This window comes from Diabrotica virgifera, chromosome 5 (genome assembly GCF_917563875.1).
Source record: "Diabrotica virgifera virgifera chromosome 5, PGI_DIABVI_V3a".
Classification (NCBI taxonomy): Eukaryota; Metazoa; Arthropoda; class Insecta; order Coleoptera; family Chrysomelidae; genus Diabrotica; species Diabrotica virgifera.
In genome coordinates this window covers 199,732,128-199,752,301 of record NC_065447.1, presented here as the reverse complement: position 1 = coordinate 199,752,301, position 20,174 = coordinate 199,732,128, and positions in this window count along the sequence as shown.

The window sequence follows — 20,174 nt, the reverse complement described above, 5'->3', positions numbered from 1 at the left end:
CTCGGGAATATAAATATTTGTTAAAGCGTCATTTACGACTCTTGGAACTGTATTGTTATTTGTTGCTTCTAGTTCTTTTGAGCACACTAAATAACCCTTCGTCAAGGTTTCTTCGTGAAGTACGCCTATGATTAAATTAGCGACGTATCTTCCACAAATATACGTAATACGTAGTCTCGTCCATAGCAAACCAGATGTAATTGTTTCCACCTAGTGTTTTTACTTTTTTTCTGGTTTTATTGTAAATGCAATTAACATATTTTTTCGCAGAGTACTTTTATCCGGCACATATCTTCGATAGTAGGTATTTTTCCAAAAATGATTTAAAACTTTCATTTTGAAATTTATTTATTGGGAGATCAGAGTCCACAATTGCACTACACATAGATCAAAATTAAATTTCTGCTGCTCGCAAATGCAAAAAATGATAATAGTATATAAAGAAGCACCAAATAAGCAAGAAAATTCAAAAAATGCATAATAATTCAAAAAAGCAAAAATAAGCATAAAAAACGGCTGTCAAAATGACTTATTTTTGCATATTTGGTTCATATTTAAAAAGAAAATAGTCCTGCTTGTATTATTTACCATAAGCGTTATGCTTAGAGATCCGGACTCTAGTGATAACAATTTGAACCAAAACTCACATTTTAATATCGAAAAACCATCCTGAAAATGAAGTTCTGAAACATAAGTCACATTATCCAACACATGATTTGCATCAAACTTAACATTCTCCAATTTCTACCAATCAAAGTGTGTAGGGCGCATCACGTGATTGTCGTCACTCTGGTGATGTTTTGTCAACGGTTTTTTTCACGTCACTTGTTGCATTTAAATGTGCTTGTTAAGGTTGATTAACGCTTTTATGATTGTGATTTAAATAATACGACTTTTATTACTAGTTAATAAACTAAATTATTGGTGCATAATGGATGAACTAGTAGAGCCTTCGACTGGTCAAACAAGGAAAAAGAAAATAAGTCCCGAGAAGTGGAAAAGAAACAAATCTGAATTAGCAAGGTTAGTTTTTAGTAGTCTACAGTCTAAAGCAAAGTTCAAATATTTTGCATCAAAACTAACATTATCGATGAGATTTTGGTTCAAAACTCACAGTTAACCACATTTTGGTAGAAAACTCACATTGTCTGAATTTTAAATTAAATTTACAAAACAATCTTCATTAAATACACCCATAAAGTTTAGGCAAACAGTTTCTATTACAGCAAAGTTGTTACACAAAAAAAATTGAAGGATTATACCATGGCCTTCAATAGTAAACAGTTTTTCTCATTTTTCCGAAAGTTGAGAAACGTGAAGAATGTGAATTTTGCTTCTTTACTATTCATTTAACCCTTAACCACTGATATGCCATATTAGTCCTGTCGCCGGGGGGGGGGGGGGGAGGGGTATAACTGCCTCCTTTATTCAGATGGACTTAACCAAGTTATTTTATGTATTTTGCATTGCTAAAATGCAAATTTGCATGTATTTGCATTGCTAAAAATTTATTTTTTATTGTTAAGGAAAGCTTTAAACACCTAGTGCGTGAGTGATGTTTTCAATGATTTCTCATTTAAAATCAAACGAGTAGGTAGAGTAGCTACAAGTGCAAGAGAGTCAATTTCTACGTAGCATGCGTTAAAACGCATGTATTAGTCACGGGAAACATGTGTTTATAGCTTTGTTTAACAATAAAAAAAATAAATTTTTAGCAATGCAAATAATCATAACCCATATAATTTGACTTAAACTTTCAAATGCGGTAAGCAGAGTTGCTAGGTTATTTTTTAATCAAAAGTTTTTCGGGTTCAAAAATTGCAATTTTTCGATTTTTTGAAAGTTCAACCGCGATTATAACAATCTTATCGACATCCGGATCACCTCTTAGCCAAAAAATTCGTGTTCTACGGGTCAAAATGCATAAGAAATACTTGGGTCTCCATCTGAATAAAGATGGCCGTTGTACCCCCCCCCCCTGGCGACAGGACTATATTCCATACCTTGCCGAAAATATGGTTTTTTGTAAAACGTGTTATATAAAAGATTTCTAAAACACCACCTGTGTCCCTTAAACTACAGCATTTAGTCCTAAATATAGTATGCTTTATAGACGAGCGGAACACCCCTAAAAAAATGCTTATTTCTCGAGATACTGACCACGGAGAGGTGAATGGCCAATTTCAGTCATACTGTATGTTTTTGACGGAGCTGAAAACGAAAATGAGGTTTATTTTGAATTTCATGTGGGGCAACATTGTCAAAATCGCAATTTTACCCCAAAAATAAAAAAAAAATAAAATCACGCTTTTTGCGTTTATCTCGCAACAACTCTGTTTCGTTTAAATATTTTTTTCTGAAGTTTTTACAGTATATAGCTCTAACATTTCTAAAGACAACGGTACCTGTTTCGGGCTTTTATTCTTATTCTGGTAAAGGTTATGAATTTTTAAAAGGAAAAGGTGCGGATTTATGCATTGGAAAGTTTAATCGCAAAAGTTGTTTGACGAAGTTTAAAATTTAGTTTCTTAGTCACATTTATGTTAAAATAGAGAGTACAAAGAAGTTTTCTGGTCTCAAAGAAAAGAAGTTTTAGATCAAAATGTTTTATAGAAAAAAAAAATAATGCAACTTTTAATGTCGACATTAGAAATCCCCAATATAACGCTTATTTTTCGAGATACTGACCATGGGTGGTGAATGGCTAATTTTGGCATTAGATTATGTTTTTGACCGTAGTGAAAACGAAAATGAAATTTATTTTAAATTTTAGGTGTCATCACGTTTTTTAGCGTTTAGCTCGCTATAACTCTGGTCCGTTTCAATCTTTCTTTCTGAAGTTTGTACACTATATATCACTCACTTTTTTAAAGACAATGGTTTCGGCTTTAAGCTTTTAGTTTTATTCTAGTAAAAGTTATGAATCTTTTAAAGTACAAGGTGCACATTCGTGAATTGCAAAGTTTAATCGCAAAATTTGACTGAGAAAATTTGAAATATAGATTTGAAATTGAACTATTTTTAAAAAATTAGTACCAAAAAGTGTTGTCGAAAGTTTTGGATCAGAATGTTTTATAGAAAACAAATGGTGCAACTTTTAACATCGACGCGACATTATAAATCCCCAAAATAACGATAATTTTTCGAGATACTGATCATTGGTGGTGAATGGCCAATTTTGGTCTTAATTTATGTTTTTAATGGTACTGAAAACGAAAAATCAAGTTTATTTTGAATTTGAGGTGGGAGAACATTGTCAAAATCGCAACTTTGCCCTAAAAATAAAATCTAATAATAAAACACTGAAAACGTTTGTTTTCTATACTTCCACAGAATTTATTATAACTAAGTAACTACAGCTGTTTCGGCAGAGTGCCTTTCTCAAGTGATATAGTTTATAATGTGTTTGCCTTTTTAGGTCTTCAACTGAAGAGGTTGAGGAGTGGGGAGCTGTTTGTCTCGAGTTGGTCATTCAGAATTATATCTATATTTTTCAGTTTATTAATTTCCATAGATTCTAAAAAAGATAGTAAGGCCTTTATTTTGAATATGCAGAATTTGAAACTCTTCATTGAAAGAATGATTATGATCTAGAAGGTGAAGTGCGTATGTAGAAGTGTCTGTTTTCTATTGTTGAATGCCCTTTTGTGTTCTGCTATCCGTTTGTCAAAAGTTCTGCCAGTTTGATCGATGTACGTTTTCGGACAGTCACCACACGTTAGTTTGTACACACCACTCTGTAGTTGCTTTCTCTTTCGGCTTTTATTGTTCTTAATATATTTGCTTAAGTTGTTGTTAGTTCTGAAACCTGGTGTTATTCCTTTCTTTTTTATGTATCTGGCTATTTTTGTTGTTATCTTGCCAGTATATGTGAGAGAGCAGAACGTACTGGGTTCTTTCTGTGGTGGTGGATACACTAATTTCAGGGCTTTCTTATGGAGTTTTTGGTTTAAAATTTTGTTAACTGTTTGTTCGTTATAGCCGTTGTTTACTGCTATTTGTTTAATGATGTTTAGTTCTATCTCGAAGTTATCGAGTCGAATCCATCAATTACTAAAAATAAAAAAAAATAAACCACGTTTTTCTTAAAATTAAAAGTTGGACCATATTTTTCTATAACACATCTAGATCTAAAACTATCCATAAAACTTCTTTGAACTATTTGGTTTAACACAAACGTAATCAAATAGATAAATTTTAAATGTTGTCACTTAATTTTTGCGATTTACCTGTGCAATTCATCAATCTGCACCTTCATTTTTAAAAATTTATAACTTATATGAAAAAAAGACTGAAAGACTGCAGTTGCTTTCATAGTCTTCACAATGGTAAGAAATATATGCTGTAGAAATTTCAGAAAAAAATATTAAAATGGAACATAGTTGTAGCGAGTTAAGCGTAAAAATTCGTGATTTAATTTTTTTTTTCATTTTTAGGTTAAAATTGCGATTTTGACAATGTTCCCTTACATAACATTCAAAATAAACCTCTTTTTCTTTGTCATCGCCATCGAAAACATAAAATAAGACCAAAATTAGCCATTCACCGCCCATGGTCAGTATTTCGAAAAATAAGGTAATATTTCGTTATTTTGGGGATGTATAACTTCTATTTTATAATACGCGCCATTTTTTTCTATACAACATTTGTAACTTAAACTTTCCAGAAAACTTCTTTGTACTCTATGTTTTAACTTAAACGTGATTAATAAGATAAGTTTCAAATTGTGCCACTCGACTTTTGAGATTAAACTTTGCAATTCACGAATCTGCACCCCGTACTTTAAAAAATTCTTAACTTTTACTAGAATAAGACTAAAAGCTTAAAACAGATACCATTTAATTCAAAAAGTAAACAACATATAGCGTACAAACCTTAGAAAAAAATGAAACGCAAAAACGTGATTTCCTTTTTTTTATTTTTAGGGTAAAATTGCGATTTTGACAATATTCTCCCACCTAAAATAAATTTCATTTTCGTTTTCAGCACCCTCAAAAACATAATCTAAGACCAAAATTAGACATTCACCACCCATGGTCAGTATTTTGAAAAATAACCGTTATATTGGGGACTTCTAATGTCCGTAATAAAAGTTTCACTTTTTTTTTCTATAAAGCATTTTGATCTAAAATTTTCCAGAAAACTCCTTCTCTATTTTAATATAAACGTGATTAGAAGGCTAAATTTTAAATTTCGTCACTAAACTTTTGCGATTAAACTTTGCAATGCACAAATCCGCACCTTTTTCTTTTAGAAATTTATAACCTTTATCAGAAAAAGAATTAAAGTTTAAAGCAAGTACCGTTGTCTTCAGCAATGCTATATATACTGTAAAAATTTGAAAAAAAAATATTAAAATGGAACAGAGTTATAGTGAGTTAAACGCAAAAAGACATGATTTTATTTTTTGTATTATTTTTAGGGTAAAATTGCGATTTTGACAATGTTTCCCCACATGAAATTCAAAATAAATCTCATTTTCGTTTTCAGCACCGTCAAAAACATACAGTATGTCTAAAATTGGCCATTCACCTCTCCGTGGTCAGTACCTGGTCATTTTGGGGCTGCCTGCCGCTCGCCTATTACGGCTATACTGCTATACGGCTATACGGCTATACGGCTAAATATAGCCCTTTCAGGCCTGAATTTTTTTTTTTAGTGAAAATGAAGTTTCCCTTTTAATAAATATGATATATGGTATCTAAAAAACGTGTAAAAAATGCAGAAATAAAATTCATTTTTTGAATCTGTCACAAATGACATGTCACGTTCGTGCGCTCTGGGCTTATGTTCTATGAATGCGGGATCGTAATTGTATGAAAAAATTCATTTTTATTAAACGTAAAACACCATTAGGGCCAAATAAAAATTATTTTTATAATTGTTTAATATGCTATTACATACTAACTAAAATAGAACAAACATTTTTTGCTGAAATGTCATGTCTTTCCATTGCCTCTTTGCCGAAGAAGAGCTCGTTGAAGGAACAGGTTCTTCATCCAATACAGGTTCTTCATCTAATACAGTTTCTTCAATATCCTTGTCATCGGTGTTATTTTTAAACATCTGAACGTCAAAAGCAACATCATTTTCGCCATCTAAATCTTCTCTTTCGGACTAGTTACCATCATTTAACACCTCTAGAGCCAAATCGTGGGTGAGAGGCACACCTGTAATAATTAGAAAAACTACTTTTATCATTAAAATATAGAAAAATTAATAAAAAGTCAAACCAATAAATATTTAGTATTTTAATTTTCTGCTTTGAAAATTGAATGTGTGACGGCAACTCACTATCGTGATATTCAAATTTTACGGGACAAGATCTCTACAAACAAACCAATAATTTCTTAAATCTTGTTTATTATCTTGAAGTTGAAACTTTATCTATACCACAACCCCGTTACTATAACATAAACACTTATAAAAAACAAGATATCTTTTACTTACCTTTATCGGTTTTGTCGTCAAAATACACAGCCTTCTTTATAGGATATGCTATTGCAAACTAAGCGCGAATTCGTTTTCAGTTACTCTGATAATACACGATAGACACAACATATTGATATCATCTTTCCTAGTAAAAATATGTTTATTTTGATATTGATACCCACATTAACATGAGCTCACGATCGTGTGAGCCGGTCACGAAAGGGATAGTACGTTTTCAGCATCGTCAAAAACATATTACAGTATGTCTAAAATTGGCCATTCACCTCTCAGTGGTCAGTGCCTGGTCATTTTTGGGGTGCCTGCCGCTCACCTATTACGGCTATACGGCTATACGGCTAACTATAGTATGCTTTAGTCTTTGAGCTACGTTGAAGAAAAGTTATCTTGACTTATCATGTATTACCGTATATCAGTGTTTACGTTTCTATAGTTAAAATTAGTCCAGTGTAATCTTTCTTCATTAGTATGGCATCAAATTCATCCAGTTGTTCGACTTTCAAGTGGGAAGCAATATTTCACTATTTTTGAGTTACCAATACTCAACTTTTTTTGTATTTCAGGATTTTGTAACAACCTCTACCATTTTTTTAATATAGTCGATTCGCTGGCAAATCTTAAACACAACTGTCTACACTACAATCACAATAAAAATGCACTATATAGAAATAAACAAACCATGACACGTTGAATGTTCAAAGGGCACTCCCAAATCATGATTTGGGAGTGCTCCTCGTGCTTGTTTATATCTAGTGCACCTTTATTGTGCTTGTAGTGTAGACAGTTATGTCTCAGATTAGTGAATCGACTATAATATTATGGGCGGAGGTAAATTCCTCACCAACCAGTAAAACCATATACTCCTACAAGTATTTTCCTCACCAAATTTAAAGGTTCATATTAATCCGGCAGGTATTTTCCTCACCAACTCACTCAGGCAATAAAATAAAAAGATACTAAGTAGATACTACGATACTAGTAGATGTAATTTAAGAATATTTATTATGAAAGAATCCGAAATCCGAATATAAAGTCGTTAATTTCCTTACATTATAATTTGTGGGAAAACCAACTTGAGTTTAAGAAAGTTTAAATTTCTTTTCACTTTCACTTTGTAATACCTAACTACTTGCAATCAAAACAGTGTGGAATGCTCTAATAGGTCTGGATCCCGCGTATGAAAAAAAAGTTGATTAATAGCAAGCTGAAAATTTGTTAATAGCTTAAGGGTGTCTAGTCGGATAAACTTGATATATAGGAACACTGGAACATGGGCAGTTTTAATTGTGGAACAGGTTAAAATTTTGGAACGGTCAAACCACGAAAACGGCACATTTATTTTGTCCGACAGAACAGACTTAAACTTTCCGAACAGAGGTTAAACTCTCATGCAAAAATCAGACTGCTATTTATCACCTGTCATAATTCCTGTCGTTTGACATATATATTCTACATGTTCCACTCATTAAAACGCCCATTTGGTGATAAATCGCAGTCTGATTTTTGCATGAGAGTTTAATCTCTGTTCGGAGAGTTTAAGTCTGTTCTGTCGGACAAAATATATGTGCCGTTTTCGTGGTCTGACACCCTGTATTTCGGTTATTATCAACTTTCGTACTAAGGTAAGTTAGCTTAAATCGACCCATTTTAACCTCAGAAATCTGAGGTTAAGCTACGGTCCTTTCCTTACTAAACACCCTGTATAAGTTTCAACTAAATAATTAACATAAATCTATCTAAAATTTGATTTTCTGGTTTGCATGACATTAAATCAAACACAAGACAATCTGATATATCTTCTGGTTTTATATATGTAAGGCCAAAAGTATGTTTGAGCCACTTGCCTACTTCACAATCATTCGTATATTCTGATTCTGATGTTAAATCAAGAGATAGAATTTTTCTATACCACATACTAGAAGCTTGCAGTAGGTGAAATCTACAACCATGTATTTCAGTGTTCGGACATATTTGAATGATTTCATTATGTATAGCTTTTTCAAAATCTATAAAAATTTTACTAGGATTAAACTTAATTTTGAGAGCTTTAAGAATTTCTGATTTTAACAAATAAAAAAGATTTTTGTAAGTTTATGTTTTTTTTTTGTTTGGCAGTAAACAGTATAATAAAGAAATACAATGCCCATTAATTAGCCCGTGAATAGTGAATGATTGCAAATAATATCTGGTACACTAAGAAAATGTGCCATCTATATAATATGTAAAATTCAATGTGGCTAAAATCTTACATTTGTTTCACTATTATCTTACCTTTGCCACAGTTTATAGAGGGAATATTTTTCCCCCTATTGAACCTAATCAATATTGGAAGGAAGTCGACCAGGCATCATTTTTTGTCGATAATTATATATTTTTTCTTATGTAACTTACTTATAACGTATATTTAACGTATATATTTAACGTATATTTATTATTAACGTATATTTTTTCTTATATCAATCGTAGAATTGTTTCAGGCAAATTAGCTGCAAGCTCTTGGCGTATAATTTTTGCTGGTTTTTCAGTTAATATTCTTTTCGGCTTAACGTTTACAATATTTAGAAACAATTTTCCGATCTATCTACTGACGATCTGGTACATGATTATGTTGTAGGCTACTTCTAGAAATTGTAAAATTTGCACCAATAGTAAACAATTTCGCACTACAAATTGTTTTATTACACCTCCAGTACACTTCTTCACTTTTTAAAACTTTCACTTTATAAAACTTTCACTTAATAAAAAATAAAACTTTCAAATACATAGCAGTAAAGGTTTATCGCGATTACTTTCTATTAAATATGCCATTGCATATTAAATATGCCAAAATTGCAATTGTGACTAAAAATAAAATACCATAATTATTAATTCATTAATTATTATAGGTACCTACTGTAATCTTAGAGTAGGTAGATAAATAATTCCGTTGAATGCCTTTTTGTAAAATCTACCTGAAATAATCACTTCGATTTTGGTGAGGAAAATACCTGTGGGATTATGGCATACCCTTCCAAACGCAGGTAAAAGATTATTTTGGTGAGGAAATTACACCCGCCGAATATTATGTATTTTATTTTATTAATTTTTATTTTATATTTAGTCCAAGTAATGAAGTTACAATAGAACAAAACCTCCAAATTTTTACAGAATGGATCGATTTGCTTGAAAATTTGAGAATAAGTAGTTAGTGGATATTCCACGGATCAAAATCCTTATGATGTTGAAAGGCGCTTTTACCATGGGGGTGATTGCCACCCCATCTCGTGGGTGGAAATTTTTTATTATATTTAGACCGCACAAGTTGGTAAAACATTTGTTCTAAGCAAAAACCGTTCCATACATTTTTTTGATAAAATCAATACTTTTCCATTTATTCGCTTTTGAAAGTGTTAGTTTTATATCGAAAAAGTCAATGTTTTTAATCAGTTCTCTGCTAATAATTCAAAAAGTTTTCGTTTTATCAAAACAACTTTGCTTAATAAAAATGTATCTTTTGAAAAAATAAACAAATCTGGTTTTTCATTTTTTTGTAAACCAATAGTAATCGAGCTGTAGTTTTTTATAGTTAGCTCTTCTTCGTCAAATGCTAAATATTGTAGATTCAAAGTCAAACGACAGGAAAACTACGCATTTTTCGAGGATAACTCGTTGAAACTAATTTAAAGTATTTAAAAATATCTATCACTGGAAATAAAAAAAGTCGTTATTGAGAAATTAAGTAACTTATAATGAAAAGAAGGTCAGCCCCTATTTTTTAGCAAAAAATTTATCGGAAACAACCCCCTTATCACCAGCCTAATTAACATTAGTCATTGACCTATTTGGCCTTCTTTATTTATGTATTATTAATAGGTTCTAGAAGTTTGACGGGCTTAAATTTAGTTTTTAATAAAATGGAGTTAAAAGCGAATAATTAATTTTTGTAGTTTGGTAAAAAATGCCCATTTCTTCGCAATAAAAAGATTAGTATCAGAGATACGAAAAAATGTTTAAATATGAAATTGTAGTTTATTTAATTTTCAAGAATATGGTTTGCAAACATTTTTCCTATGGCAAAAATTGAGTGAGCTATTGACAATTAAAACTTGTAATAACATGCAGAAATTACCTTTACCAACCCTTTCAAAGTCACCTCTTTTTGAGAGTAAGTATTTTAAAAATATTTAATATTAATAGCCTTATATATCTTATAAAAACCTATAAAATCCTTTATCAACAAGCTTTCTAAGATAAAAAATTAAAAAGTGACAGTTAAAAAATCAATATATTTTTTTGAAAAAAAAAAGGAAAAATCCCATTTGAAAGCATAATAATGTAAGTTAGCGATGTTTTTATTCATTGGCCTTATTCATTATTCTTTATTTATGTATTATTAATAGATTCTATACGTTTGACTGGCTTATAATAATTAGTTTTTAAAAAACTGGAGTTAAAATCGGATAACGAATTTTTGTAGTTTGGTAAAAAATGCCATTTTCTTCAGAATAGAAAGATTAGCATCAGAGATACGAAAAAATGGTTCAATATTAAAGTGTAGATTATTTTATTTCCAAGAAATTGGTTTCAAAAATTTTTTTCTGCGGATAGGACAAATTAAGTGAATTGTAAATGAATACCTAATACCTATACCGAAAAACATTGATTTCTTATACATAATAATATTATACATATACATAATAGTAATACAGTGTGTCCGCGTATGGGGTGCCCAATAGGAAAAACTTTCTTATTTTGAATTTTAGCGAAAAATGGCATTCTTGATAAAAAGTTGTGCTTGTTCTAAAACCCCATAAAACGATATTAAATTCAAGTTTTTCAAAACTTGCTTAATTCTGAAGCCTATTTTATATAAATTTCCTATACATTTTTGTACTAAGTTCCAAATCGTAACAATAATCTAGTGTTGCTAAGCTACAATGTTGCCTAAGCTACAAAGTGTGTCCACGGATGGGGTGCCCAAAAGGAAAAACTTTCTTATTTTGAATTTTAGCGAAAATTGTCATTCTTGATAAAAGGTTTTGCTTGTTCTAAAACCCCATAAATTTGCTGAGCTAGAAGACCACCCAAACCGGATCGTGCAAGAGATATTAAGGTATGATGTGTACCATAGATGGAAACACAGGAGACCCAAACAGCAAATATTAGTAAATATATGTATAATAAAGGCAACATAATCGTAGCTCTATCAAAAGAAGACAACTTGCTCACCTTTGGCATCTCATTATATTTATTAATGTTGATTTTTATACGTTTCAGACATCCCTCAAAAAAAATATAAAAAAAACTTAAAAACGGCTTCAGCCACTAATAAAATCAATAAAATATTAACAATAGGCGAAAGCCACAAAAAAAATATTAGTAACAAAACCCAAAAAACGGTCATAAGAGGCGGCCCACATCCTCGAGCGCCGAGTCACCGAACTGGACATAGCACAGAGTGGGGACTCAGCGCCCGAGCAAGCAAAACAGATCGAAGATAAGTCACTTGAGATAGCGGGAATAGAGCGCCTCACGCTGGCCTGCATTGATCGGGGTAGGATTTCATATGAGGGTCCGTGTACCCAAGACTCCCATATGATAAGCACTTTGCTGATTGAGAGCCCCTATAATACATCACAGTGCTATCGGGGGGTAAGTGGATGGTCTGGAGCATTGAGGCGGGGTGGAGTGATTTCTGCTTACGGGAGTTAATCTTCCTCGCCCCAACGAATTGTATCACCCGAATGTCATTCTCTCGGGGTGAGCAAGTCTCTCAGGCTGGGTTAAATCACTATGCTTGCTTGCTTGCAATTGTTTATGTATTTCAAATTAGAAACTATTAAGATCTAGAATATTTATTTGAAATATTTTTCTCTAAAATCTAAAAGTTGTTTTATAGGCAAAAACATGATTTTTTTACACTTTATAATCGTTTAAAAACAAAACAATGTCGGATATTGAAGCAATTGAGAACGAGAAAATTTTTTAATGTTCTTTAGTTATGTCGAACTGTAAGTTAAAAAGGTGCAAAATAAATTTCTCCTCTTTTAAGATTTTAATATAAATACTATTTTTACTTTGGAATTATTTTCTATATCAAAATAAGCCACAACCCTTCCGTATTCACTATTCAGATTCAGGTAGATAGATACATTTTACTCCCAAAATCATAATATAAAAGGACAAAGGATTGGTCATAAAATTGATGTCGGTAAATCCGTATCAGCTGGTTCGCACATTGTGTCACAAGCTAGTAAATGCAATTCAAGAATTCTTGAAAATTGACTAAACTCTGTTGCCAAATCTATCCGCTAAAAAAAAATTTTCTGATAATTTTGATTTTTCGATAGAAAAAATCGCCAGATTAATTTGAAAATTAAGAATTTTGATTTTTCGGTAGAAAAAAAGAAGAATTCGGTAGATCGGTAGATTTGACAGTGTTCGGTAGATCTGCCGGCAAATCGGTAGATGTGACATCACTGTATGTGAGGTAAGTCTGCCCCCCCCTATTATGAATTTCTAGATCCGCGCCTGCATGGCGTGCCGCGACAATATTTCTCTTGGCGTGCCGTGCCACGTTCCATGGGATCCCAACTTAACATCTTAAAACTACAATTCGATGGGTTTTTGACAACACATCGTAACCGACAAAACGCAAATTTTACAGGAGGCGACTTTTTCTTCTACCGACTTTTCGGTTAATATAATTACAATTTTGAAACCGTGATAAATTAGTACATAAAAAAAGATAATAATTAAAGAAAAAAAACTGTAATATAACATTCTTTAATTAAATTATGTAGCATACGATACTTTGTGAGACCTTGTCTGTGTAAATTTTAGTTGAAGCTTGTCGCTTAAGATAAACATCGATAGTTTTAAGGTATCAATTTATAAATGAATATTCATAAATAACGTAAGTATCTTAACAGTAAAAATATTATTCATGACAAAAATCGACAAAGAAAAATAAAATTTAATACATATATTAATCTGTGACACTCTGATCTTCTTCATCATTTTCTGCCAATGTGTCAGGAATTTCACTTTTGTAACTTAACTGTTCATATTCTTGCACAAACTCCTGTGGTATGACATGTTTCAGACATAGGTTAATGTGCTTGTTAAAGCTTAAGATGTAATCTTTAAACTGCACTAAATTATTTTGCTTTAGACATGAAATAAACAACTTCTTTTTGAGAAAATTAAGAAAGATAAAACAAATGTAATACAAGAACCGAAAAATATCAGTTAAAAAAATGTTTATACAAAGTCATTAAAACTTTTTTCTGTACCTACAACTTACCTAAATAATAACAAGCTTAAAAATGTATAAATGTAATTGTTTTTGAGCTCTTGCGCAGTATGTCTGCATAACTTGGAACCTATTGATTACTTTTTATTATTAGTTTAAAAAAACTGAAGATGATCAGATAGCAATAGAAATACCCACAGAACAAGAAATAAAGAACGAAATAAAGAGCTTGAAAAATAACAAAAGCCCAGGAATAACAGAAATATCGGCCGAAATGATAAAATCAGGAGGGAAAAGACTACAGAAAGAGATATATGACCTGATAAAAAGAATATGGGAAGTAGAAAAAATGCCAGAAGAGTGGACCATAGCAAGAATACGCCCTATATATAAAAAAGGTGATAGAATGCGATGCGAAAACTACAGAGGCATCGCACTATTAGAAATAGTTTACAAAATCTTGGCACAAAGTATAAGAAAAAGGCTAAGTCATTATTCGGAAAAAATACTGGGGGAATACCAGGCAGGTTTTAGAAACAACAGATCAACGACTGACCAAATATTTGCCTTAAAAGAAATACAGACTACCTGTTACGAACATAAAACAGTACTATATGCTTTGTTCATAGACTTTAAGCAGGCTTACGACACAGTAAATAGACAGCAGATGCACGAACTGATGAAAGAATTGGGGATACCAAGTAAAATTGTCAGGATGATAAAGATGACGATGGAAAACACAACAAACGAAATAGCTTGGAAAGGGTATACATCCAAAAAGTTTGAAACCAAGGAAGGATTACGACAAGGAGACCCACTATCAACAATGGCATTCAATCTAACATTGGAAGGAATAATCAGGAAAAGCAGAATAAACATGCAAGAAACGATATTTAAAAACGGCCACCAATGCATAGCATTTGCAGATGATCTGACGCTATTAGCAACAAGCAAAAAAGAACTACAAAAGTTAATGAAAAACATAATAACAGAAGCCAAAAAATTCGGACTTAAAATAAATGAAGAAAAGACAAAATATATGATAATGGGAGAGATCCAAAAAGAAAAAGAGAATAACATCATAGTACAAATAGATGGAGAAAAAACATACTCGTTTAAAAGAGCCAAAGAAATTATTTACCTGGGAGCCAAAATAGATGAAAATGGTCATGAAGAAGGGGAGATAAAGGCAAGAATAACTAAAGGAAATAAAAAATATGGAGCATTACGCACATTATTGAAATCCAAATACGTATCAAGAAAAACAAAAATAAGAATTTATAAGACTGTTATCAGACCTACAGTAACATACGCAAGCGAAACATGGGTGCTCAAAAAGTCAGAAACAGACCTGTTAGAAAGATGGGAGAGAAAAATGCAAAGAGCAATATATGGAGGTGTGAAAATAGAAGGTCAGTGGAGAAGAAGAACCAATAAAGAATTGGAAGAACTATATCAAGAGCCAACGATTACGACGACGATCAAAGCACAGAAAATACGATACTTGGGGCACATAGAGAGAATGGGAAGTAAATGAATGCCAAAAATGGTACTTTCACGAAGACCAATAGAAAAGAGCAGGAAAGGCAGGCCAAGGAAAAGATGGAAGGACAGTGTATATGAAGACTTGAAGAAAAGTAACATTGAGAGATGGAAAGAACTAGCATTGGACAGAAGGAGATGGAGAGAGGTTGTGAAGGAGTGTATAAAAAGACTGAAGTGTATTTAAATAAAATTTATAAGTTATGTAAGTTATATTAAGTTATTTACTAAATTATTTATGTAATCAGAAATGTAAACATTTTAGCCATAGGCCTACAAGGCCTGTTGCGCTTAATAAATATAAAATATAATATAAAAAAACTACTGATCAGATATTAAATTTCATTAATTTCATACGAGGTATGTCAAAAAATATGAATATTGTTCAAGAGTAAAGTAGCTTTATATTTCACAATATCGACAATTGTTAATAAAAAAAGTTGTTTGGAATTAAAAACTATGTTTCAATGTTCGTTCTATATTGACTCCCCTACATTTGTTTCAGGTTTCAGTGAACTTACTACGTTGATATATTTACTACTAAGTTGATATATTTCTGTTACAAATATAATATTTATGATATTTGCACAAGAACAACTAAAAACCATAAATTACGTCATTACCAAATTAGTAAATTAGACTTCAAATTCTATGAAAAAGACAATAAACTATAAAAACAAGTATTAAAAACTTACCGCATCCATTGAATAAAACGATTTATAAAAACTACCACTATTTTCGTTTTAAATTGTTGGAGCGAAATAAAATTTCCACTGAATTCTAACACATTTTAAGATAACACTGAGTAATCCTAACGGTCATTTTGGTCATTGAATCTTATCGTAAGCGGCAAAATATGCAAACGTAAACGACAAGATTTATGGCGTTTACCATCAACTGTCGGTACTACCTTGGCGTTTACGATACCATAGGCACAAAATGAGTTTGAAATGCGGTGGTTACGATAAAGATTAAATTCAATTTTAGACACTTCGGATGTTATTAGGAAAAAAATAATTTTGAATTAGCTGTATACTATCGTAAGGAACTATTTATAGTCCAAGTAATGAAGCTTAATATAGGACAAAACCTCGAAATTTTTACAGAATGGATCGATTTGCTTGAAAATTTGAGAATTAGAAGTGGATAATCCAAGGATCATAATCTATATGATGCCGAAAGGCGCTTTTACCATGGGGCTGGTTGCCACCCCATCTCGGGGGTGGAAATTTTATATTATATTTTGACAGTAAAAGTTGATAAAAACATTCATTCTAAGCAAAAAATGTTCTATACATTTTTTTGATAAAATTAATAGTTTTCGATTTATTCGCTATCGAAAGTGTCAGTTTTATATCGAAAAAATCAATGTTTTTCGATAAAAGCTCACTTGCGATTCACTCAATTTTTGTCGTAGAAAAAAATTTTTAAACCATCTTCTTGCAAATTCAATAACCTACAATTTCATACCTAAACATTTTTTTGTATGTCTGATGCTAATTTTTCTATTCTGAAGAAAATGGCATTTTTTACCAAACTAAAAAAATTCGATATTTTATTTTAACTCCAGTTTTTTAAAAAATAATCATTCTAAGCCAGTCAAACTTCTAGGATCTATTAATAATACATAAACAAAGAAAAATAAATAAGGCCAATGACTAAGCACACCGCTAACTGACATTATTATGCTTCCAATTGGATTTCTCCTTTTTTTTCAAAAAAATACATTGATTTTTTAACCGTAACTTTTTTATTTTGTATCTTAAAAAGTTTGTTAAAAAAGAATTTTGTAGGTTTTTTCAAGGCCTTTATTCTTATTGATAATACATCTTTTTAAAATCCTCAGTCGCAAGAATAGGTGACTTTGAAAGGGTTGGTAAAGGTGGTTTTTGCATGTTATTACAAGTTTTAATTGTCAATAGCTCACTTAATTTTTACTGTAGATAAAATTTTTGCAAATCGGGTTCTTGGAAATTTAGTAAGCTACAATTTCATAATAAACATTTTTTTGTATCTCTGATTCTTATCATTATATTCTGAAGAAACGGCCATTTTTTTCCAAACTACAAAAATTCGTTATTCTCTTTTGACTCCATTTATTTAAAAACTAATCATTGTAAGCCAGTCAAACTTCTAGAGCCTATTACTAATACATAAATAAAGAACACCAAATAAGGTCAAAGACGAATTTTAATTAGGGTGGTGATTAGGGGGTTCCTTCCGATCACTTTTTCAATGAAAAAAATAGGGCCTGACATTCTTTTCATTATAAGTCACTTAATTTTTGAGCTAAAGACCTTTGTTTTATTTCTGTAGATAGATATTTTTAAATACTTTAAATTAGTTTCAACAAGTTATCCTCGAAAAATGCATAGTTTTCCCGTCTTTTGACTTTGAAACTACAATATTTAGCATTTGACGAAGAAGAGCTAATATATAATAAAGTATAGCTAGATTACTATTGGTCTTAAAGAAAATTAAGAAAAACGGTTTTGTTTATCTTTTCAAAAGACACATTTTTGTTAAGTAAAGTTGTTTTGATAAAACGAAAACTTTTGGTGTTATTAGCAGAACAATAATTAAAAACATTGATTTTTTGGATATAAAACTAACACTTTCGATAGCGAATAAATCGAAAACTATTAATTTTATCAAAAAAATGTATGGAATGTTTTTTGCTTAGAATGAATGTTTTTATCAACTTTTGCAGTCAAAATATAATAAAAAATTTCCACCCCCGAAATGGGGTGGCAACCACCCCCATGGTAAAAGCGCCCTTTGGCATCATATAGATTTTGATCCTTGGACTATCTACTACTTATTCTCAAATTTTCAAGCAAATCAATCCATTCTGCAAAAATTGCGAGGTGAAAAGCTTCGGTTCTTGGACTATTAAGCTAAAAATCCCATTTTCGGAAAATTGATGCTTACGATGTTTTGTCAAAAACCCGTCGAATTATTAGTCCCCACAGCAACTTCGGTTAAAGCGGAAAAGCTTGTAAATTAGAAAAGTATAAATTTAATAATATATTTGAAATACTCTTGCAGAACATTATGTAATTATGTTAGATGTTTTTCCGGTTTCTCATTAAATAATAAACCTCCTTTATCCCGCTTCCCACTCCTCCGGAATTACCCCAGCATCTTACAAATCCTTCAAAGTATTTTCGACGTCGTCGTCTGTTACACCTTGTTTTCAGATACAGCAACAATGAACGGTTTCTTATTAAAATTTCTCCAACAAAAGACCCCTTACAATGGTGAGGTAATTCCTAGCCGACACCTGTCACGTGTTACCCCGCTTCCTCTCTCTGACATTTCGTTTTTAATCTAACAGGAAGATATTGTTTATGCAGCGTGGGTACGTGAATCCCTTTGTGAATGCAGACGAGCTACCATAAAAAGATTAAGGTGGAAATTCCAATATCGTACGTCTTTGAGGAAATTATTTGGAACAGTTTTATTAAAAACATTTAAAATACATACAAGAAAAGTGAGCTCCTTATTAAAATTTTAATAAACAACTTTAAGAGCTTATTCTCTAGTATTAGGCCTGGATCCCACGTACCAAAAAAAAGTTGATTAATAGCAAGCTGAAAATTTGTTAACCCGGCACCTGCCACGTGGGGTGCTACCAGCACCCCATAACATATTTTTATCAAATATTTGGTATTTCAAGTTTGGTAACCGAGCTGTGCGTCATAGTAGCTTTCTATAATATCAGGTTTGTTACAACATAAACTTTTGGACGGTCCAGAAACCGTCACGAAACTACTTGTACCGTTTGTTGTGCGCATGTTCGTAATTGTATCGCCCAGTTATCGTCCCATGACGGTAATCATATATTTGTCATTTTTATTGGTGACAGCTTGTGTGCTTTTAGTCGATCAAAGGCTCAAAAACTTTAAAGAATTAAGTCCTAGTGCGCAAGTCAGTCCAACCAGCACATTATGCATTTGCCCGATTACTGAAATGATCATCACGAAACCGTCACCGAAAGATCACAATTCTTGTTGGAACAGTGGGAAGGACGATCCGATGACGATCATATTTTTGTTGGAACGGATTTTGTTTACTGCGCAGGAGCATTACCGTTTCGTGACGGTTCTCGGTCGTGTTGGAACAAACCTATTATATATAGTCCAGAAAGCCACTGCGCATCCGCTACGAAAAATATTCTAATTCGGATTTTTTGCACAATCTTACTCAAAAAGGACTCCTTTTAACAAATTTGCATATTGCCAGGACCAAAAGGTGGTCAAAAAATTTTTAAACGTTTTTTTTGTTTTTTTCCTAAAATTATTATTTTTGCATGGAAAAAAGTTTTTTTAGGTTTTTTGGATCATTCCAAACAGAAAAGGTCTTAGTGACTTTTCTCTAAAAATGATAGTTTTTTACATATAAGCGATTAAAAATTGAAAAATTGCGAAATCGGCCATTTTTAACCGTCAAAAACTATGTGAAAAACTGAAAATTTGAATGTTGCCAAGGTAGGAAGATATTCTTTAAACATCGATTGATGAAATCCCGAAGAGTTTTTTGCAATACAATATTTAAAACTCCTTTGTTTTTTAATTGCTAATCAAGCGTGCGCGACACTATTTTCCACCGACAGTATGGTGCAAATGAAAGGAATAAATTCGTTATTTCGTAAACTGGCTACTCTAAGGAAAAATACCGAAACAGGTCGATTTTTATTTTTAAGTTATGATATTGTGGCATATATGGTATACTAGTGACGTCATCCGTCTGGGCGTGATGACGTAATCGATGATTTTTTTAAATGAGAATAGGGGTCGTGTGGTAGCTCATTTGAAAGGTTCTTCAATTCTCTATTCAGTAATGTAAACATTTACATAATTATTTATACAGGGTGTCCTTCTACTTCTTTTTTTGTCAAATAATTTAATTTAATAAAATTTTTTTGGACACCGTGTATATCTAATTA